Below are 24187 nucleotides of genomic sequence, written 5' to 3'. Positions count from 1 at the left end.
ACACCCCATAGAAGGTATTTTTGAAATGCAACGCACCCACTGTGTGTATTTAGGTGAGATGCAATGCACTTTGCCTATGAAGCAGGTGAAATGATCTAGTTTTGACCAGTTCTGAGTAGTTTTTCATGGAGAAATTCTGGGAGACGTTGTAATCAGTTGACCTTGTTCTTTTAGGGGTTGGAACAACACTTTTAGGGACTTAGGAGCCCTTGGTTTACGGACATTTTATGCTTGGGGTTGCAGTGCCCAAAAATGTCTATAACACCTCCCAATCCAGAAAGTAGTAATTTCTCAAAAAAATGAAGCCTTATTTTTCAATTACCCTAGAAAGAATTTTTCAAGCTCTTCAGATAAATCCTCAGGCCTCTTTGCACCCATTTTCCACTGATGCACTCATGGAAATATACAAAAATCTTACTTTCCAAAGCGAGCCCATATTTTTGAATGTTTTCTCCCTAAAAATTCTAAATTGCCTAAAACAAATCCCCCATACTCTGCTTCTATTTTCTCTAAGATGTCAAGACAAGTCATTTCCATGGTTATTTTACTATTAGGTTATCACATAGACTAGTGGGTAGATGAGGTAGTATTAGGATTTTTATTAGTATTATCAGTTGGTTAGAATCCTTTAATTCTTTTCAATTACAGTCAGTACTTATCAGATGTTATACATGAGTATTTTCTCAAATGTTAAATTGAAGGTGCATTCAAACACCAATCTGTCTTAGTATATTTGATGTTATTTTATCAAGCAGACAGGTTCAAGTTCCAGTTATAGAAAATGGATGACTAGGGAAGTCCATTATCAGTCATTCACTGGACTTCTTTAGTCAGAAGGAATTTATAAGATGATTCATTCAGCGATTTTGTGGATCAGCTTTTACATAAATCCTTGTGTCTACTTAGTAGTGATGTTATACCAAGGATTTAACTAGAGATCAAGAAAGTTTTGCATCTTTTAGAATAGGCTAAAGTTGTAGACGGGTATATCTACCAGAACTATACATAGATTCAAATCTATCACTGTGAGCTTCCTCTGTGTAGATTACCAGTTCTTGTACAAGTAAGGATTTTCACTTTGGAATACACTAGACAGATGTAAACATGGATGAATTACATTTTGTATCAAATAGAAAGAAAGTGTAGTTTAAATTGAAGGAACATGTTGGGCCTTATATTGTAAATACCAAAGGAGTAGCAAAGGAAGTGGAGTAAATATTGAAGCAGATGAAATTTAAGCTAACCTTCACATGGTTTTATGATCCATTAGGGATAATTTCAAAGCTAAGAGTAGAGCAGAAGACTACTCCATATGAACATACACCTAGGGCAGAGATAGAGTTGTATGTTAATCAGGAGTAGTGGACAAAGAACACACTACAAGAGGTTGAAGAGAAAATTGTCAATCAATCATCTCTACAAACTTCTATTCTAAAAGCTAAATAAATCAAGAGACCAAGGGAAAGTATGTCCCCTACAGATTCAAGAGCTCAGGCTGAAGATTTTCATGTTTTCAAGAGGAGACAGAAGGATCCAAAGACCAATACTAAGACTAATACTAAGAGTGACCCTCAAGTAATAAATATTCAAGAAGAATCCTTAGAAAAAATGATTCACATGAGCAAAATACAATGGTTTTGACAAGTATTCCCATATGTTGAGGAGACAATTGAGTCACCTATGTCTTCTACATCTTAGATTCCATCTCAATAGAATATTCTTCCGAGACACAGGGAAATCAAGAAGAAGAATGAAGCTTTGAAGGCTTCAACATATTCATAATTCTGGAAATAGACTACCACCACTCAACACAGGTTGTTGTCTCCATTTGACACAGGAAAGGGGCAGCTTCAATTAGCTTTCCTAGAACCTACAGTTTGATTTGCATAAGAATGAATGTGAGATGATTTATTCAACACTGACCAGCTCATCCATGGCTACCTCAAAGTTGCAAGCCTCTCTGAATAATATGAATTCATAGTTGAAGATAGAACGAATGTCTTCTCTGGCCAAAGACATTAGAATTAAAGCTCTAGAAGATTTAATAATCAAACTAGGATATGATCCTAGTAATGTCAAGGCAGTCAAGGAGATAATTAAAAATAAAAATGCAGATATTCAAGACCTTAGGAAACAAATTAAGCTTCCAACCATAGAGCACCCTTAGGCAAAAGAAGTAACCAATCTGGAAATGGAGAAAAAAAAGTTGTTCAAATTAATAGTTGAACAGAATGTTCAAATCCAAAAGATGGAAAATGACATGGAAGCACTCCTGAAGGAAAATGAACAATTGGAAGAAGCAGGTACATCAGCAGTAGGTACATTAACACAACAGGAAATACAAAAAAAACACAAGCATCAACTTCACATTCTTCTCAGCAGCTAGTCCAAGCTTTAGGAGAACTATCATTGACAAATAAGGAAAATGAGAAGTTAACAACAAACTCACAATGTTGGAGGAAAATAAGATAACATCAAATAACGGATAATTAGCAGAGGTGCAAAAGAACTTCAAATTAATACATCAAATTCAAAAGTATGAGAATTAGTCTCTAACATCTTAGATGTTGGTAGAGACCAAAAGGAGTATATGGCATAACATAAATGCAAACATCACAGAATTATGGTCATCCATTTGAATCATATTTGAGCAGGAAGAGTTAGTGCAAAATTTCAAGACAATATTTGAACAAACAAAGATTGAAATAAAGCATAGGCCAGCAAAAGCAAATAGAATTACTAAAATGTTGAATTCTAAAACTAAGGAAGAGCTTGAATAACTCTAGATTCAAGACAAAACAAGTACAGTGATGGAGGTAAAAAGAGTATTAACAAACAGGAATGTCATGGTGCAACTAGAAATAAATGAAAAGAATTGGAACTGTAGGTTAAAATATTTAATCAAAAAATTGCTTTATTGCAAGAGAAAGGGCTCTTAGCCTTAAGAGCTTGTAATGGAAAATTGATTCCATTAGAAAATTATCAAGATCAATTATGTAATATTGCTTCAGATGCATCTAAGTTTACTAAAGTAAGAGGAGCTATAAGTGGAGAAGCTTTCATGGAAGGACTACATGATCCAGGTGGCTCTAGAGACACACACAGGATAAAGAGGGCTTATGGAAGCTCAAAAATCAAAGCTATCAGAATGATTTCGAACTAGGACCAGAGTGAAGATCTTGTCGTCCTAATCACGGCAGTGCGAACAGTTCATCAATCCAAGCTCGTATGAGGGAGAACGAGCTAGTCAAAGTTCTAGTCAAAGTTGGGCTGTGGGCCAGGTTTAAGTGTCCTACAATTTGACCGACCTCGAGGCATGAAACATAGCTCCCAAAATTGGTTGAAATTGTGGCATCGTTAATTTGCCCAATATCCCTTATTTTCTAAAGATTTGGAAAACACCTCTATAATATAAAAAGAAATATATATATATATATATATATATATATATATATATTGTGGTGGTGGGCCACCACCCCCGCCACCCCCAAACAATTACATAACAAAAAAAAATTATTGTTAAAAGGCCGATGGGCCATGACCCCCGCTGGCCCAACCGCAACCTTAAATTACATTAAAACATGGCTCAGCGGCCATCACCCCGCCAAGCCTCCAACCCACTCCCGCACATATATTATGGTTAACATTAAAGGGGGTTGTGGGCAGGCCACCTCCGATGGACCCGGCCCATGCCCCACTACATGTAACAATACGCCATCAACGAAGCTAGTGGGAGTTGAACCCATGGCCAGTGGGAGGGCCGGCCCCGCCCATGCAGCGGCCCCACATTGAACACCTAAACTTAATGCAACCACCTTTGCGCCATTCCAAAACATGCGCCCTCATACCCATTAATACGCAACATTACGGAGGTTATGGGGGGCTGGGCCACCTAATGCAGACCCGACCCCCAACAAAAATGTTTACAGTTGTTTAAAACAAAAACCATAATATATTAAAATGGGAGGGGCAGGGTTTGACCACCCAACCCCTCCTCAACAAACTACTAATTTTACCAACATGCCAAACCAATTCGTTGGAAAATCCGCCGGGGAATTTATATAAATCCTCATTTTCATGGTGCGCCCAGGCAGATGGAGGAACTAGGAGAGAGCATGGAAATCGAGGTGAGATATTTTTTTAATTAATTTATATGCAGGTGGCACCATGACCGAGCAAAATTTCCAGGAGGGTGAAATTTTTGCAATGTCCAAACTGGACAAATTTTATGTCAATCTTACACCTCTCGGTGACACAAACTCGATGACGCAATCAGTTTCCTTATCTGAGTAGCAAATTTGCAGAGGACTCGGAGGAGGAAATATTTGAGGAATCTAGGGGGAATCTCAAAGATTCCTTGAGCCCTAGATTTCCACTTTCTCATAATTCAGAAATTTGACAGTCGATTTTGCACTATTTGATGCCACAAATCTGATGGTGTGTTTAGATTTTCCATTCTGCTCATTCTCTTTTTTAGCCACTTTTCTAAGTAGAGTACATGTGTTAGCATTCATGTGTGAGCAGTCCTTTCCATGTGATTTGATGCCGTGAGATTGATGGCATGGACAACTTCAACAATTTGACATCCTTTTCTTTAGATGGCCCTAGGATGCGAGGTATATGAAGTGTGTTCATGTACATCCTTTTGCTATGCATTATGCTGCATAGATCCCTATTTGATGTTTGATGTGGGATCTTGTTTCTTACTTGCTTTCATGATTTCTAGTTGATGTGATGCGGAATCATTTGTGAGATGTACTTGTTGTCATGATTCGTCATGTTTTGTTCGAGATCCCTTTTATGCCATGTTGCCAGGATGCTCATCGTGCTTGATTTTATGTCATACTGATAGGAGTCCTTTTGACTGAGAGTTCCTGTAGCGGAACATCTCTTGGGGCCACTCCTGCATGAGGGTGTTTTCCTTGCATGATAGCGACATCACGTCTTATGTACATCATCACTATTGACAGCACTTAATGCAGCAGCCTACACCATCTTGACATCGGGGCCCAGAGATGTAGTCCCTCCTGGACAAACTCCATTATCAATGTCTTGTTATTTCATGTGATGACGATTGTCATGTTCATATTCTTTACAACATGCAGATGTATTCATTAATATTCTTTTAAAAATGCAATTTAATACATCACAAAAGTAAAAGGTCTTGGAAGGGTCCTTTGTCACACTCGAACCTGGATCACTACAACATGATCTCTTCATTCAAAATCAAATCCATCATCTAAAACAAATCAAATTTCTAGACATACATAAAATTGGATGAAAGATTTTAGAGCATGGTGAATTTTTCAATTCCTAATGAAGACCAGTGGGATAAATTTATGGAGCTTATTGAATAAGAAGAAATATGAATCCTACAATTTGGGAAGTAGGTAAATAGAAGAAGCACAAAAGTAGCTACAGTCAGCAACAGTTCACCTCAAAGTCTGAACCGAAAATTAGAAATAGTTTAGATTTCCTATTACTTAGTTCTACTTTGGAAATATCTACATGTTTTCAGTAGGTATTAATTTGTAATAAATTTTATTTGAAGTATGAATTAATTCGAGACAAACTCTATAAATATTTTGTAAAAAGACTTAGTAAGGGTTGGATTATGCAAGAAGAAAATATTTTTCTGTGATTGTAATTAGTGAAATATATTTTTGAAGTAATCAATTCAGTAACACATAGGCAATTTGGATTCAGGATTCTTGTGTCAAGCAAATGGTGATGTTTCCCTATTTGTAAATTTGTTTTCCTTTCATGTTTCACATGAATTGTTTCCTTCTTAAGTTGTTTACAAGAAGATTAAGAGCTGAATTTACTTGCAGTACTCTTCTTTGGCTTGTTAACCAATCTTAATGTTTTCTTTCTGATATTAAGTATAGAATTCATCTGTGTATGTTCTATATTTAATTGATCCTAATTCTTATTCATTTCATCCACACCAAAACAACTCTACGAGATCCATGGGTTTTCCTACCTCACCCTGTTTTATGCTCCTCTGTTTATTTTAGTTGATTACTAAAGACCTTATGACTCCATGCCCAATGGACTTCTCTTCCATTTTACAACCAAAAAATAAAAAAATATATCTTTCCCTTTCATATCTAGCCCAAAATCTAAACACTAAGATTAAAAATCATACCGAGATGGCCCTCTCTATGGGTGAAAAGGCTAGATCTCATCTTTAAAAGTGTTTTATGGTTACCTTTGCAGTTTAATTTTTAGCCTGGGAAGACTCCGGAGTGCTAACGTGGTTGACCTAATAAAACATCACAGACTTATAAAGGGGCATCATCACATAATACCTCATCTACAAAGGGCTTGATTATAAGGCATGTGACATTGCTGGCTGACACAAATATCCCACCATTAGTGGAGCCACCCATTGGTGTATGGTTGTGGGTGTAGCATTTTTTGTAGCTTCAATCTCTTAACAACCTCGGCTAATATCAGGTTCTTCTAGATCCCACTTTCAACAATGAACCCTATTGTAGCGGTTACAACCACCCTCCAAAATTTTTCCTTTGCTTCTTTTTGGAGCCTCCCTACCAACCCTCCTCAGCAACATATCTTGCATCATCAAACATATAGGCTTCAATTGTTTCCCAGTGTCTTGTCAGCCTGTGCATGTCAGTTTTCTTCACTCCCCTCACAGGTTGTCTTTCCAGACTTAGACCATGGGCTGGCCAAGCAACTCCCCCAGAAAATTGCGCAATTTTGGAGGGGAACCGGCCTTTCCTCCTGAAATTGCGCAAATTAGCTGGCTAGTGTGTTGAGCTCAAGAATTGTGCAAATTAGCCTGTCAGGCTTCCCTTAGAAAATTGCGCAATTCTAGAGGGGAACCAACCTTCTCTCCAGAAATTGCACAAATCAACTTGGCAACCTGCTAGGCTCAGAAACTGTGAAATGCAGTCAGACAATATTCCTCGGGAAAATTGCGCAATCTAGCCCAGCACTGCAGCTCAACCCATAACTTGCACAATTCTGGGTAGCAATCACCTACTCCTCCCAGAAATTGCGCAATCCCTCTGGGACAGCCAGCCCAGTTCCTCCCAGAAACTGCGCAAATCCCTCTCTCAGTCAAGCAGGCTATTGCATGTGCCTTCAGGTTGGCCAATTCAATCCGGGACCGAGAAACATAGATTTGCATGCATGGGATGCTCTTCCTGAAATAGCAAAAGGCAACATGCAAAAGGCATCCCTAGATCTAGAGATATATTTTTAGCAGCTATAGGTTACATGCATAGATCATTTTAGAAACCTCTTGCCAAGTGTCACATTTTCCTAGATTTGTGGCATGCGTGTCATAACCTCAATCTTATCAAAACTCATGAACCAGGCGCTGTAGAGCTCATTCCTCACATAGATCTTGTAGCTCTGACATCCCACATCACATCGTGGAGTCTTTGGCACTTTCAACTTAGTTGTTTCATGGTAAGTCTTCTCTTCGTCTCTTGCATTGTGTTTCTGTCTCTTTTTGTGTTTCGCTTTGTGTAAGTGGTCTCTGCTTCATTTCGATGAGCACTTGCTATCGTTTTGATGTATGTTAGCTCATAGAAGCACCGTTTCAATTTTCATTTGCATCTCACTGTTGTCACATGCATGACATTGTTTTTGCATCGACGATCATCGTTGTGGCGACCCACTTCACACACATGCATGTTTTCCTATTTTTTGAATCATGCACTTGCCTTTTTCATGCATGATCATTCATTGTTGTTTACACTCAGTATCACCATGCATTCAGACTTCTCATGTTTTCAGTCGCCATTCTGTGGGTCTGGGTTGCCTTATCCCGGACTTTGCATTACTTGGCTAGCATTACGCATTCCTAGAAGTGAAGGCTTTGATTTCCCTCCAGAAATTATGCAAGTCTAACCTAGCAATGACATCCAGGTTTGCATTGCACAATTTTGGGAGGCATTGCCTTACTCGCCCCAAAAATTGTGCAATACAGTTTTCTAGTTTGCATGTCACTGTTGACTGAAATTGCGCATTTCGTAGTTTCAGTCCTCAACACGCCAGGATGAACTATGCATTGCGCAGTTGTAGCAGTGAGTCAACCTAATGATAGCCCATACTGTGATTTGTGCAATTTTGATAGTCAGTCTTGTTAGATTCCTATAACAATAGGTTTCATTTTTCATGATTGACCAGGGAAGTGCGAAATATGTTCATCTTTTCATGCTGCAAAGGTTTCATATTTCATATACAGGTAGAGAGAATTAAAAAATGTAAAGAGGGTATGCCCTAAAAGAAAAATCAAAGGGAAAAAAGAGTAAATTGGTCAGAAAAAATGATAGAAATGAACCCCAAACCAAAAGACCAGGAAAGTGGCCAGTCAAAATGCCACTGCTATCTGATTTGCAAGTTCACAATGTGCAAAGTCTTGTTGTTTATTACACTTGATGGATGGCCCAACAGCTCAATCTGGACCATGCCATGTTTAAATTTGTTGCTGCAGAATAGAGAAAGAATGTATGTCCAAACAGTTTAAGCTTGGCAGATGGGTAGATAGGTAGAGAAATTAAGGAGCCCAACTGCTTAATCTGGGCCGTTGGAAGAAATGAGGGTAGACTTAGATAGGAGGGTAGTCAAAAGAAAAGAGTAACTTCAGGGTTTGCTAGTTCAAATGCACCCAATCAAAAGGAAGAAAAAATGCTAGGTGTATTAGGCTGGGTAGGTAGTTTGAAGTTGCATAAGCAAGGTTATGATCATTTTTTGTCTTGTCAAAAAAGACTTATATCATCAGTGACATAAGCACTAAGGCAGTTGTTGGACTGTGGAACAATGGAAGCATGACTAATTCCCCTCCATTTCCCCATAAATATTTGACTAACATCCCCTCAAGGAGCTTGGGATCTGCCCAAGGGTCCAGTTTCACTTCATTTTATGAGAAATGATTAATTGATCTCTGAATTGACTTAGTGAAAAGAAGCCACATTTCTTGTGTAAAAATCATTTCTCCAAACCCCTTTCACTTCCTTGTGCCTAAGTTTTTCACTCCACATACTTAGCATTTCATCCATTCAATTTCAATCCATAAAGCCATATTAACTTCTAACTCTATTATTTAACTCCCTAAATCATTTTCCTATCCCTATTCTACAAAAAACTATATAAAAAACCCAAAAATAGTAAATATTCCCACCCCTTGGCACTATAGCCATATAACATAAGTTCGGGGAAATGCTAAGTTCATTTGGGGCTTGTATTAACCCCTCCGCATCCATTTACCTTGGCATTAATTTAACATTTGGTTAAATTAATAACCATGTTAACCCCTTCCTAAACCATAATTTATTTACCCTCCGCACTCATATATACTTTGGGGTTTCGTTTTGATATTTGATTAAACGGATAAACCATAACCCTCGGCGCCAAAAACCCACATAACCAAAGTTTTACCCCCACGGTATTTTATATAATATTTAATATATGGGCGGGTCCCCGCACCGTATTGCACCCGCAACTTTGCATCCCGTCAACCCTCCGATCCGCCCTCCCAGATCCAACGACCCTCGCCGATTTTGGAGCGACCTCGACGTACGGGAGTTAGCGCTCGATAGAATGGCAGTTTTGCCATCGTACAAAGGACGCGCATCCCATTCCTATTGCGTCGGGCCTGCTCTGACATATACCACCCCCGTACCAAAGGCGGTCCGATAAAAACCATTTACCGCCTTCTGTCCCCGCTGCCCACATCATACGCCACGCCAGCCCCCATGTCACTGTTCTGTCTGACGTGTCTGCCTAATCATCCGGCCATGTCAGCACCCATGTCTACTGCCACATCACCCTCCATACCCGCTACGTGACAAAAACCACGTCATGATGACGTCAGCATAAAAAGCGCCAAAAAGTCCAAAAAGCCCAAATTTGTTCAAAAGTCACGAAAGTGATGGTTTTTCGTATATTTTTATTCATTTGTCTGCGGAGACTTTGCATGTGATTTACGATGATTTGATCACCATAGCTTTAGTACACCACCCACAGGAGTTCAGTCCACAAACTTGGCCCCTCACCGAGCTCCTCAACCTGCATTTAGCACCTGGCGTCCACAGAACAGGTATTTACCTGCAATTCATCCATAAACCTCGTTTTTTCCAAGTTTTTTCTGTAAAAATCGCCCGCAGAGCCAAAATTCAACCCAAAATTACAGTGCTGCTCCTACACTTCTCCATTAACATCACTATTTCAACCATTTTTCAAAAGAAAAACTGTTAACTGTGTTGCCCTCCGCAAATTCGCCTGTTGAGCTAAATTGAAGCTCATTTTCTTTGCACTCCGCTTACAAAGCCAATAAATTCAGTCTGCTGCCCTAGCTGAGAATAGAATGGACCAATAAAGAGAGAAATTTACCAAGGTTTTCATCCCAAACCACCTATCTGTAGCTTCCCTCTGCGAACATTCCAGAAAATGCCCAAAGACTGAGTTAAATTTGTCAAACTCAATGGCAAAGAAGCACCATTTCCTTTGTTCTACCCAGCTTCCCAATTAAACTCCACGGGCCTTCTCTTTACATCTGGGATTCACCCTCTGAGACCATCTCCATATAAAAATCAAATTACTAGATTCCTGTCAAAATTCTTGTGAAGCTCCCACTGCCAGCACCTTGTTTACTGTTGACACACAAACTTGAAATCCAGTTGTAAACACTGTTAATCATGGAGGCTCCAGTGGCCTTAAATATTGCCCCCTTGAATGCGCCACATAATAACTTGGAGTGGCTACCCCTTGCTGACAGGGATCACCAAATGAAGGAAACAGTTGAACTGAGCAACAAATATCACATTGAAACTTTTTGTGAGATAAGGAAAAGATACAGAAGCAATGCTGATGTCCTTGGTATCTGGGAGTCCAACATGCCAATCTATTATCTCCCACAAGTAAATGTATTCCCTGACCTTATCCATCAATGTTGTGAAAATTATGAGCCCACTCAAAGAGCAGTTTTGGCTCCATCTGGGACTGTTTTGTTTCACATCACCCCTCAATCCATAAATGAGATGCTAAACTTTGAGCCAACAAAGCCTCTGGTTCCTCTCTCCATGAAACTTCTGCTTGACCAAGGTGCCAAACTGCCCAGCTCAGAGATCACAAGGATTGCCCAGTTATTCATGCAACCAGATTTTCAGCCCCGGCAACCTCCTCCTTATCTAAATGTTTGGTTCAATGAAACAGGGAGAATGCTGGTAGACATGATATCCTGCATCTTAGGATGCAAAACCAGTGAGTTTGTTGATGAGACAATCTTGGTGTTGTTGTCTATCTTTACTCCAGGACAGCCCCCTGCTGTCCAGTATGATTATGCCACCTTCATAGCTGACAAAATTCATGAGCAATTCATGGACCTGGAGAGAGAAAGAGTGTTCAAATACACCTCCTACATATATCATTTGTTGTTGTACTATCAGCCTGATAGTTTCCCAGTTTTCCTCAAAAAATTGGATGCTAAGGGGGAGCGAAGGTCTGTAATATTTTGGTCATCAGTCTGCCACCATGTTTATTACTCTCCATATACCTACTGTGAGTTTATTGACCTATTTATACATCCAGCTTCTTCCTTACTGGTGAGCACTCCTCTTCCCAGACTCACTGATGAGATGCAAAAGATTCTACAACTTTCCAAAAGCTACAGCATTGGTGACTGGTATTTTTACCAAAACCACACAGTAATCAGGATTTATGGCTGTGAATTATCCCCCTACAGACTGCCAAAATATGTCCCTATGAGACTCTTTGCCTTGGAATACTTCCAGCAATTTGGTAATTTAGATATGATTCATTTCTATGGCAAAAGCAAAAAGGCACAGCTCAAGATAAGACATCAATTGGGCCCATTTATTTTCAATAAGAGAGAAGAAGCCTGGGAAGAGGCAGACAAGATTTTGAAAAATTTTCTGTTGCTGAAACAAAGCTTCTATTGGGCACCTTATGACCCCAACCACTTCATAGCCTTTAGAAGGATCAAACACAAGCTTGCAGGATATGTACACTGCAATATCCCTGAAATTGAACAATATGCTAATCAACAAGAATGGGTAGAGGGCACACTAGTTGAAGAACTTTCTGAGGAAGAGATAGCAGAAAAAGCAATCAAAGACCTTGAAAAAGCAGTTGACCTGGAATCTTTTGGACAGGTATTTTTCACAGCTCCTCGGCACCTTGGAGAAGGCACCTCATCTGCCACGGCCTCCCAACAACCTGCCCAAGTAAGTGCCCCACCAGCAGCAACAGATAAAGGAAAAGAGGTGCAGCATTCAGAAGAGCAAGTGCACAATTTGGAACAACAAGAAACAATGGCAGACCGGCCTGCTTCTATAGATGAACAAAGTCAAGGGCAAGACCCTTCTACTCAAGCAAAGGCAGCTGAAATTCCAGTGTTACAAACTCCTGCCAATGAAGAGAGAGCAAAGAAAAGGGATAGACAAGAAGAGACACCTCCAGGGACATCTACCGATCAGCAAGGAGAAAAGAGACAGAGATTAAATCCTTTTTCAGAAGAAGAAATACCAGAGGGGCCAACAGAACAGCAAGTTCCCCCAAGCATGGAGACATCAGCTAGCTCCTTTCAGCAGGAGCAAGAGAGACAACAAGGTGTGGAGGTTACATCCACCAGGCAACAGAGCAGACAGGGCTCTGACATTAAAAAAGCATTCACTGATATCAAAGCTAGAAATGAGCCAGTGAGGTACCAACTCTACAACCAGTTGCTAAGGATGGCTCCCACTAATCAGTAAAGGCTAATGGCAGCCTATGACATCCAAGAAGGCAAGATGACTCTTAGTCATTTCAGACCTATAATGCAACAACCACAATCAGCTGCTGACTATATCAGGACCAATCTGGAAGTGCTTTCCAAAGATATACATCCGATGGACTAGATTGAATTACACAAGCAGACTGGTGAAATGGTATATTCTACCTTGGCAGATAAAACATTGTTGGCCCATAGATTGCAAAACTCTTTGCACAACACTGCTGCCCAACTAGAATTGGAGAAAGCTTCATCCCAGGCCAAGGAGAATAGAATCAAGTCCTTGGAGGAGATCATTATAGAGCCGGGACATGATCCCACTAATCCCAAGGGTGTGCAAGCTTTGATAAAGAAGAAATAGGAAGACATAGCAGCCCTCAAAAGACAACTCAAGCTGCCAGCTACACTACATCCTCAAGCCATAGAGATAGCACAACAAAAGGAAGAGCAAGATGTGGTAACTTTGCTTATGAGTTTACATAAAAGGTTGATAGAAACAGAGAGTGCCTTGGAGGCATCATTACAGGGAAGACAGGGAGAGTTGGCCTCTCAACCAATTCAAACAGCTCATATTCTTACAGCTGCTCCTCCTACGGCCACCACAACAGTCCCTCCCACTGCTCCAGCATCAGAAGCAGGTACCTCAAGTTCAGCACCAGTTTCAGCAACTACTACAGCACCTGCAAAGCAAGAGACCAGCCTGAGTATGGACAATATGATGAAAGAAATAAAGGCCCTGGAAGTGCAAATGGCAGAATTAAGAGAGGCCAAAGAAAAGCTGGCTAAAATTGAGGAAAAATATGACAAGTCAAAGCAGGATGTAGCTGAGAAGACAAGGGAAGTGAAAGCCCTGGAAAAAAGGATAAAGGAGCTGGAAAAAGAGCTTACACTTGATAGGACCCTAGCTGAGGTCAAGAAAATTTTGTGGGCCAAGATTGGCCAATCCATTACAGACCAATGGCAATCCATTGAAACCATTCATGAGCAAATGGATTTGATAGGCTTGGCTCAGTTTGAAAATCAAAAGGCTAGAGCATCTTTGGGAAATATGCCTGAGCAAGCTAATAGAATGATCCAATTCCTGAACACTCACACCAAAGAGCAGTTGGCAGCAATAGGAATCAGGAACAGGACTGATACTATCTTGCTAGTAAAAAGGGTGTTGACCCTAAGGAATTTTGTGCAAACCCTAGAAAGAAAATGCCAAGAAATGCAAGCAGAAGTGAATGAATTTAGAATAAAGTTTGCAGCATTACAGAGCAGAGGGCTACCAAGTTTAGTAACTAGCGCTGGAAGACTGCTGTCACATGAGAATTATGCCAACAGGGTGAACAACTATGCCTCCAATCAAATCACAGCGTCCTCGAGCACATAAGAAGAAATAGGACCTCCATCTGGACAGAGTGTCTATGACAAACTAGAAAATCTTTTCTACATTGCACATGAGATAAACCACCTATTTGAAGTCCAGCCCAATTTTTATAGATACACTGAAGCTGATGAAACACTGATAAAGATACAAAGACATCAGCTGCCTACAGAGGATTGGTGGAGAGGAATGATGGAGACATTGCTCAGGTAAATTTTATTTTATTAATTCTTTTTGTAAGCTACAGGTCAACATATACAGATGGCATGGTCCACCTGTCAAAAGGGAAGAAAAAGCAGTGCAAGGCAGAAACAAAATGGTCACTACAGCTCATTGAATGCAAAGAAACCGAGCACTGATGATGAAGACCAAGACAGCAACAAACAACGTACCAGCATCAGGACAGCACATGCAGAATGAATGCGCAGCAAGCAGCCGACTCATTCAGCCTAGAAAGTCAAAATTTCTCTGACAAATTGGACAGCTAGCGCATTCATATTTACTACAACATTTATTCCCTCATTTACTACTTCTTGAGAGTTGGTAAAGAAAGTTATGAGTTCAAAGACTTATCTTCATGATATTTTGTATCACCTTTTTGTATAAATACCTCCCCACAATATGTATTTGGGGTTGGTGATTTTCTCTCTAAGCTACGCTGTAATTTCTGAGACTTCTTAATACAAATGGTTGTTGAAGTTCATAGTTTCTGAGTTGTCTGAATGTGAAAATGATGTTCTGGGACCTACTACTGAATTCCTAAGTCATTTGACGGAACAATAAGTTATTCTAAACTTCGTTGTATGTTTTTTGTGTTTATAAATTTCACATATGTTTCATGATCTTGATAACAGGGAGAAAGAATAGCACAGGATTTGTTTAATTACACCTTGTGCTCAATTTTTGTTATTACTTATGTTTTCCTCACAATTAGTCATAGATATGAATTCTTAATTGCTCATTTTTGCACTAATTCCTTCATTTTGAATACTATTTAGGAATTCTTAACTGCTCCTGGACAATACTCATACACTTTCCCTCTGCCAGCTTAATGAAAGATTCTTGATTGCCTTTCATTCCCTGACTTCATTTCATCATTTCAGATTTGAAAATTGTTCCAAAACTACGTATCTAGCTCTGTAGCATTACCACCTACCCCAAGAAGCATTTTCAGCTGTATGCCATCCTTGACTCCATGGCCCAATGGAACAGACTGTCTTAGACTTTCTGCTCAGCTCTGCTTGGAATCACCATCCAACCAACTTAGAACAAAAACCTGTGCATCATAACTAGCCTAAAATACACCAAAACAAAGCTAAGTTACAAAGAGAGAGCCCTCTCTGGTTGTAGGTAGGCTAGGACCTGCCGCTAAAAGATTGGTTAGTGGTTACCTCGTCCGTATTCCCTTCAGGAGGTAGGGAACAACCTGAGTGATAACAAGTCTCGTAGCTTCCCAGTGAAAATTGCGCAATCTTTATAGACAATCACACGAGTATGTTGCATGTCAGTCCTCTAGTTTGTTTTGGTTTTCGACTAATAGATTGCTTGTCATGAGTGTTTCTATGTTTACATGTATCACAAGTGTTCGTCTACCTCTCAGTAGCATAGGTACAATGGCTTCCAGGAGAGCAGAGTCAAAGACACCATTCAGAGCACAATTGGGGATGCAATCGATTAAGTATCTATGAACTTTCCCATCTATGAATACATCATGTTATTCATGGACAAGGATATCAAGATGAAATGGTAGTGGTGTCACAGCGAGTAGCACGATCAGCAGCAACAGAAGGTAGCATAAATGTATGAAAAAAATGCAAGAGGAAGGTTGTTGATAGTGCAGAGGCGGAACAAAGTTGTGAGCTCAAGCAGATCCACTTGTGATCAAAGTAGCTATGGAGATTGAGGCTATGAGGGGACGGCGCAACAAGAGGATCACATGAAGTCAGAGAGAGAAACATAGAAGGAGTTGTAGGTGTTGAAGAGGCAACTCAAAGAAGAATAGGAGTTGCATCGACAAGAGAAGAAGTTGTAGGGAGAACAGGTACAACAGGAGGCGTAACATGCATAGACTGATGAAACTACACCCATACAGGTTATGGACCCATCCAATAGCTGGCATGGAGAAGACAGGGTGAGTAGTGTTGTCGATCACATGTAAGTTTATTTAGGGGCATGGATGTCATTATGCATACGCATGCAATCCCACCCATTCGGCACACTCATCGAGGCAAATACGAGAAGCAATTCTGACTGGAGTTGAACATGTATTTCAACAAGTTGATGCGCATGGTCACTATCACACACTTGGAGATTAGCATAGACACTATGCATTAGTATGTTGTTGGTCCAATTGCACTCAAGATGATGATGCACATGTTATTAGACTAGTTGGACAGAGAAGCCATAACAATGTACTTGGATGCAATGGAGGCAATAGTTCGCTTTCAACAGGATGTCACCATTGAAGCACACACACACCATCACGGACGACCAAGTTTGGAATCAATTTTCCACTATCAATCATCGCAAGGATGTCAAAGAGTTGGTCTTACCATAATTTTCCGAGTGTTAGTGATGTCTTGCATGCCTTTCTCAAGCCTATTTTGTCTCACATGGGTACATTTGCAGATTTTATGTAACGTCTTGTCAAGTGGAAGTTCAAGTGTCGATAGTTGGATGTAACAGTCATAGAGTAGTTGAAGAGTCATGAGGATAGATGAACATTCATAAAGGGGAATGTAAAGGGTCGCCCCACCCTTTGCTATATATAGTCCCCCATAACTCATTGTATAGGCTTTTGTTCAACCAAGCTTCCGATAGGAGTATCTTAGAGAAAGATTGGAGAGTATTGTAACGAGCCTTGTCTTCTCCACAGTGTAGAGCTAGTATATCTCTTTGGAGGAGGAGGCGGCAGTGACTGTAATGTTCCGCTATCAGAACTAGTGGTTGATCATGGTTATATTGTATGACTGGAACTTTCACTTCTTAATATAATAGAGCCAATAGGTTTCATGGATATGTCATATTGTATTTTAGATATCTTGTTTACTCTAAGCGGTATATGTATATGTTTGCTTACGCATGTGTGTATAGACTCTTTATGTATATGTATTCATGAATCTTACTGAAATGTTCTATTGGTTTAACCATCACTTTGGATTTTCATCTTCCTTGCCTTCCAAATTGTGATGCATCCTTTCTCGTGTGTTCCCTTCATAACCATGTTCTTTCATAGGTTTCCAAGGGGTGTACTGACCTCACCCTCCATGTGTTAGAACCGTTCATACACCTTCCTTGGATTTCTGCATATGTCACACCCTTGCTACCGATATGTACATCTTACTTGCCTCTGTGTGCAACCACGGTTAAGGCGATACGGTATGACCCACTGTTGGGACTCCTACACCAAACGGTCTCAGGTCTAGTTGGGACTTCTTACCTGGGAGATCCATTGACATGTTGACTAGTCCAACACCATCAACAAACCCTTTACCAATATACGCAAGTGGAAGAGGTGCTCCCCCTCCTTTAGATCCTCATATTCCACCTTTTGGAGCTTTGTGGTGGATACCATTGTAATGGGTTCTACATCAATGATCTACTTTCCCTTCTTGGTTCCCTTTGTTAGTCCTTACAATCTCCTAGTCTGAAAAGGAAATCGACAAGGGTAACCTCAGACCACTTCAGCTCAGTAGCTAGCCTTACTGAGTATGAGAGGGATCTCTCTAAGTCTCTTATCAATGATATGTTTTTAAAGAAAATGAATTTTAGGCTATATATGTGTATTTTTTTGTGAAAATTTGATTTTTTTAAGGATTTGCTGAACTTAGGGTTTGGAGCCACAAGTAGGTCTAGGCTATGGGAATACAGGAGCAAACATAAGAAGGAGCTAGATGTCAGACGCCGTGGTGTAATTTGAGTATTTTTCAGTGTATTATAGAGGATATAGTGTGGAAGAAACTAATGAGCATAAATAAACATGATTTCATTAGCTTAGGAAGACAAAACACATGACTATGAAAACTAGATAACAGAGCTTGAAAAACAAGAATTCTGAGTATTTTATCACAAGGAATTCATAGAAAGAAGAGATATAATGTAGATAAATATGTTTATACCATGAGAAAACAAAAAGAATGAAGTACAAGCACCATGAACTCACTGGGCTAGAGTTCCTTGAAAATAGCTACAACCTGTATCTGTATTAGCTGAAAGATGATTACAATGCAAGCCTCCTTTACAAAAAGTTCAACCCTCTTCTCCTGAGGTGAAATAGTACTTATAGACTCTCCTAGACCACTTTCCCACCTTCAAGAGTTGAATTCCTTGGTGGAGGAACTGACTCCAAGATTCTCTCAACCAATAGGTGAGAGTGAGAAGGTGCAACTCAAACACCTCATGAAGAGTTTGATTAGGAGTTTTCTTCTTTTATGAGGCCTAATGAACATAAAAAACAACCTATGATATGCATTTATTCATGCCTACATCACCTAGCCTCATAACTTGTGCCATTACAAAGAGAATCTTGACTTTGACCAAGTCTGACTAGAAACTAGAAATTTTACATAGTGAAATTTTACATTTGAAAACGCAGAAAATGCAGAAGCGCAGCACCAACGTTTAGCTGATATTCAGGTGTCTTCTAGGGGTCAAACTGAAAATTGGAGAGAATGGTCGACTAGCCCTTCAAGTCTAATTTCCAGAATAGTTTGAATTTCGGAATTTGGAGCACGGGAAGACCTTTAAAACGCCATTCTCCCAAGGTCACTCAAGAAGCGCAACGCCTGTCAAAAAATGGTCTAGAATGCTAGTTTTTTTTCCACTATTTTTCCTTTTACTCCCAAACTAAGCCACCTCTACAAAATATGGGCAAATGGGTTTTTAGAGGATGCCAATACCTTTCTAAAAATATAAACCTTTCCTCAAATGGATGCCTAAAGCGCAGCACCAAGGCGCTGCACTTCTGGAAAGGCCAAATTTATGAATTTAGACCAAAATTTGCCCAAAAACTCAAAATGCTCATAATTCACTCAAAATTGGAGGGAAGGTGTAAAAATGAGTTTTTTATAGCTTCATGGATGCTTAAACAAGCATCTCCAAGTTTCCCTCATCTTTTTGATCTTTTCTGGTCTCCTTGAGCTTGTTTTTGAGTTGTTTCACTTTGACATGAGCAATCATATTTTGAGCTTGATAATGATGCGCCATGTGTCTGAGCATTTGATTATCTCTGTTTGCCTTCTACAAGAGCTTTTCCAAGTGTTTATTCACCTTATTGAGCCAATACTCTTTGTCTTGATGTACCTCAAGGACAATCCTCTCTTCTAGGTCAAGGTCTTCATTGAGCAATATTTGTTTTTGTTCCTCTTGCAAAGCTTCCTTGAGACCTCTGGTTCTTGGTCTTTTCCTCTTTCCTGTACCTTTTGATCCTTCAAGCTCGCTTGATTCTATGATCTCCTTAATGTTTCCAACCTGTTGCAATAACTTGGCTTTTTCGTTTTCTAAGATCAACTCTTTTGCTTTGAGTTGACTGTTTTCTTGTTCAAGGAATGATATAATGAACTTTTCTCTTTCCATATTTATTTCCAACTTCTTGATTTGGTAGTCCTTGTCCCTGATAGTCTGCTTCATGATTGAAATCTCATCTTCCTCTTCTAAATCAATGATCTATAATTCATGCTCAACTATCTTTTTACCCTTTGCTGTTGATACCTGCTTTGTCGATGAAGAAGGCTTGGCCCCTTTCTCTTTGTGAGAAGAAAACACAAGCCTCTGCCCTTTCTTATACACTTTGGTAACCTCTGGCCTAGGTATCTGAATCTTCTCTACTGGTTTGCTAGATGACCCCATCTCTGTTTGTTGTTTTGGTGCACTTGGGGACTAAGATGTTGCATTTTCCTCATGCCATTTTAGAGTTATTTCTAAGAAGGCTTCCCAAGCCATACCCTTCTCTACCAACTGATGAAGGACAATGGTTTTGATGAGATTATGATGGAACAAGCTTGGAGAGTGCTCTTTGTCCTTCAATTGTATCTTCTAAGACATTTTTGAAATACTCCTGAACAAGTAATTGCACATGTTGAGTGGATTTTGAGATGTGAAGTGCATTAAGAGGAGAATGTGATGTGCATACAACTTGAGAATATACCTTCGCAGGTAAAGAATCTTATGATGGTCTTCATTAAAGGAGCATACTTCTCAAGAAAATATCTGAAAGGCATAAGGTGAGTATGTGTGTCTCTGTATGGAGTCTTTATGAAGGGCTTATAGTTTTCTAGATCTAGACTCATTCCCTTGAACTGTAGGTTTTAACCCTGTACAGAAATTACCTGCATACGAATTCTAAAACACAGAAAATAAAAAATGTGAGTATAACACATATACACAGAGATTTTCCCCTGGATCCCAAAACCAGGACTACCAGCTTGATTTTTCATTATGTTCCTTTCAATGTTATAATACATATTTATACATGCCGAAGCATCCAATACCATGGACCGAAAACCATTGCGTCCAATACCATGGACTGAAAACCATCGCGTCCAATACCATGGACAGAAGACCATCGCGTCCAAAAAAACATGTGCGAAAATCATGCACAAAACCATAGGTGGGTCCACCCAACCTAACATAGGGTCCAAAACCAAAATTTTCTGGGGCACTGCCCCGGACCCCATAAAGTGGGGTTACAAGTTCCCTTCAAACCCCCTGTTAACTACGTGGAAGAATATAACACAACCCAACATTCTCTCACTTGTTGTTTTCTTTCCACAGGGGGCCACAAGAAAGCTTAGTCATTTTCCCAGCCCTGAAATGCCCATTGTTTCTCTACACCAAGAGAACTTCTCAGAGCTCACAGATTTTTTCAATGCATCTGCAATATTCTTCAAAGTGTCCACCTTTACCAGTAACACCTTTTTGTCTTCTATCATATCCCTCATAAAGTGATACTGAACATCAATGTGCTTTGTCTTTGAATGATATGCAGGGTTCTTTGCCAAGAAAAATGCACTTTGGTTGTCACAGTCTATCCTTATAGCTCCCTGTACTAACCCCATACTTGAACACAATCTCTACAACTAAACTACTTCCTTTCTTGCATGAGTGGCTGCCATGTATTCTGCCTCTATAGTTGATAGTGCCACTACAAATTGTTTCTTACTCATCCAACTGACTGCACCTCCAAATAGGTTAAACACATACCCACTTGTAGATCTTCTCTGATCCAAATCTCCATCCTAGTCTGCATCAACAAAGCTACAAATATCCAACATTCTGTCCAATCCTGGTCTTCCTTAGTAGCACAAACCATAATCACTAGTGCCACACAAATACCTGAAAACCCGCTTCACTGCTGTCCAGTGCTCCTTCCCTGGTTTTGACATAAACTTGCTCAATACTCCTACTGCATGTGCAATGTCTGGTCTAGTACAGACCATTGCATACATCAGGCTACCGACTGCACTTGCATATGGAACACGAGACATGTCCTCTTCCTTTTCTTGTGTCTTGGGACATTGTTCAATAGATAACCTCATACCTACAGGAATAGGAACCTTCACCGGTTTACTATCTTGCATATTAAACCTCTGCAGTATTGTCTCGACATACTTCCTCTGGTTTAACCATAGCTTCCTCTTCGCCCGATCTCTTTTAATTTCCATGCCCAAAATATAGTTTGCAGCACCAAGATCTTTGATGTCGAATTTGGAGGACAATTGGGTTTTCAAATCCTAGATAACTTCTTTGTCATTTCCAACCAGCAACATATCATCCACATACAAGACGTGATAAATAACACGGTCACTAATTAATTTAAAATACACACAACGATCTGCTTTGCTTCTGGTGAAGCCAAGTCCCCATATAAATGTATCAAATTTCTAATACCACATCCTTGGTGACTGTTTTAACCCATACAGAGACTTATTTAACTTGCATACCAGTTCTTTCTTACCCTTCACCGCAAAGCCTTCAGGTTGCTTCATGTAGATCTCCTCTTCCCGATCTAGTGAAGAAATGTTGTCTTCACATCCATCTGTTGTACCTCAAAATCAAAAGCAGTAGTAGCAGATAAAAGTAATCTAATAGAAGCCACCTTAGCAACAAGAGAAAAATATCATCAAAATCAATTCCCGACACCTGGGAATAACCTTTTGCTACCAATCAAGCTTTGTATTTTTCCACTTTTCCTTCTGCATTTGTCTTCTTTTTGAACACCCATTTGCCGCCAATCGGTTTCCTTCCAACTGGAAACTCCACCAGATCCCAAGCCTCATTTTTGTGCAAAGATGCCATTTCATCAACCATGGCCTCTTTCAAAAGTTTTCCATCCTCTGACTCCACTGCTTCCTTCACAGTTCTGGGATCATCATCAGTAACAGATAAAGCAAAATTTGAACAGAAGGCAGATGGACTATACCTTTCTGGCTGCCTTCTTTCTCGAACTCATCTTCTCAAAGCTAGAGTTTGTGGCTCTTCATCTTCTAATTCCTCCTCTACTGTAGAGTCTGGTTCTTCCTCCTTTAGCTCAAACTCTACCTTCTCAGGTTCCTTTGGTTGGACTTCATGTTTAATAACATATTTCACCTCTCTGAACACCACATCTCGGCTGTACACGACCTTCCTTGTTACTGGGTTCCAAAGCTTATAACCCTTTAAACCCATCCTTATACCCAATAAAGATGCACTTTTCAAATTTACTATCCAACTTGGTTCTTTTCTCCTCTGAACAATGTAAACTTTGAAACGGGAACTATCAACTCAAAACGGGAACTCTGGCCAAAAAAACCCCGAAAAAACATCAAAAACAGTGCTAAAAACGAAAAGTGTGTATACTGGAACGATGATTTTATTTTTTAGGGGTCAATTTTGAACATGTTTTAAAAATGGCAGTGACTACGAAATTTTCATGCAAAACATAGCTTCAAAACGAAAAGTGATGATACTGGAACGATGATTTTTTTTTTTAGGGTCAATTTTCAAACTTTTAAAAAAATGCTAGTAAAACCAAATTTTTATATGCCAAACAAAGTTGTTTATGAGGAAAAAACACATTAATGTTTTTGGTAGAATATAATTTTTTTTTCCTAAGTATAAATTCAACATGTTCTCAACCATAACATCAACATCAACGGTGCTATGTTGTTTTTTTGTTTCAATCCCACCATCTACTTCATGAGTAACATATTTCAATCTCTTCATGTCAAACACCATCCATTGAATTAATGGTCGGATCAATAATCCAAATCTATTGCACGTGACAAGCTCCTACAATCTCTTATACAGAATCTACTTTATATATCAATGTTCTGTCATGAGCTTTCAATTTGGCTATTCATTTCATGTTTACTGGTCTCTAAGTGAATTTACCAATTATTAACAATTATCAATTATTAACAAGTGATATAGAGGTAATTACATACTATAATTGGCTCAATTAAACTAGTCAACAGTTAATACTAATATGTACAATAGTTTAAAATCAATTTAACAATTAAAAATTCTTACAATGATAAAACTAGTTTTTTATGTCCGCAAAAATTCAATTCAACAAATATACTATTTGTAGAAAATAAATCTATTACTAGGGCTACAATGTTGCTATATAAATTTACTACAACTACTTTTTATGAAATAATTGCAAGGGCTATTGAAAGAAACAAGGTATAACCACTAGGAAGAAAATAAGGTACATCTAATAAAATACAGTATGAATATGTTTTATAAAATAAAATATAGTGGATAAAATAGAGTATTGCTATTTTACAAAAAAAATTAAATAATTTACAAATATAAAAAAATGAAATATTTCGTAATTTAGAAAATAACAATTTGAATTCATTGAAATATATATGGATAGAAAGAAAAGAGAATAGTTGTTAAACAGAAGAAGTCACAACGGTGCTTCCTTTCTGAGGCTCGGCTGTAGTTGTAGTTGTGGCGATGTAGGTGTCCTCATAACAATGATAATTCCCTCCGAAGAATCCACCATGAATGAGTAAGATGTACCAGAGCTTTGTTCCACACAGAATAATAAGGAATGATTCCAACGT

The sequence above is a fragment of the Pinus tabuliformis genome, chromosome 5_1 (genome assembly GCF_031772625.1).
Source record: "Pinus tabuliformis cultivar Carrire ecotype Pingquan chromosome 5_1, CPIR1, whole genome shotgun sequence".
In the NCBI taxonomy this organism is placed as follows: domain Eukaryota; kingdom Viridiplantae; phylum Streptophyta; class Pinopsida; order Pinales; family Pinaceae; genus Pinus; species Pinus tabuliformis.
The sequence above is the reverse complement of the archived record's forward strand: the minus strand, read 5'-3'. Positions refer to the sequence as shown.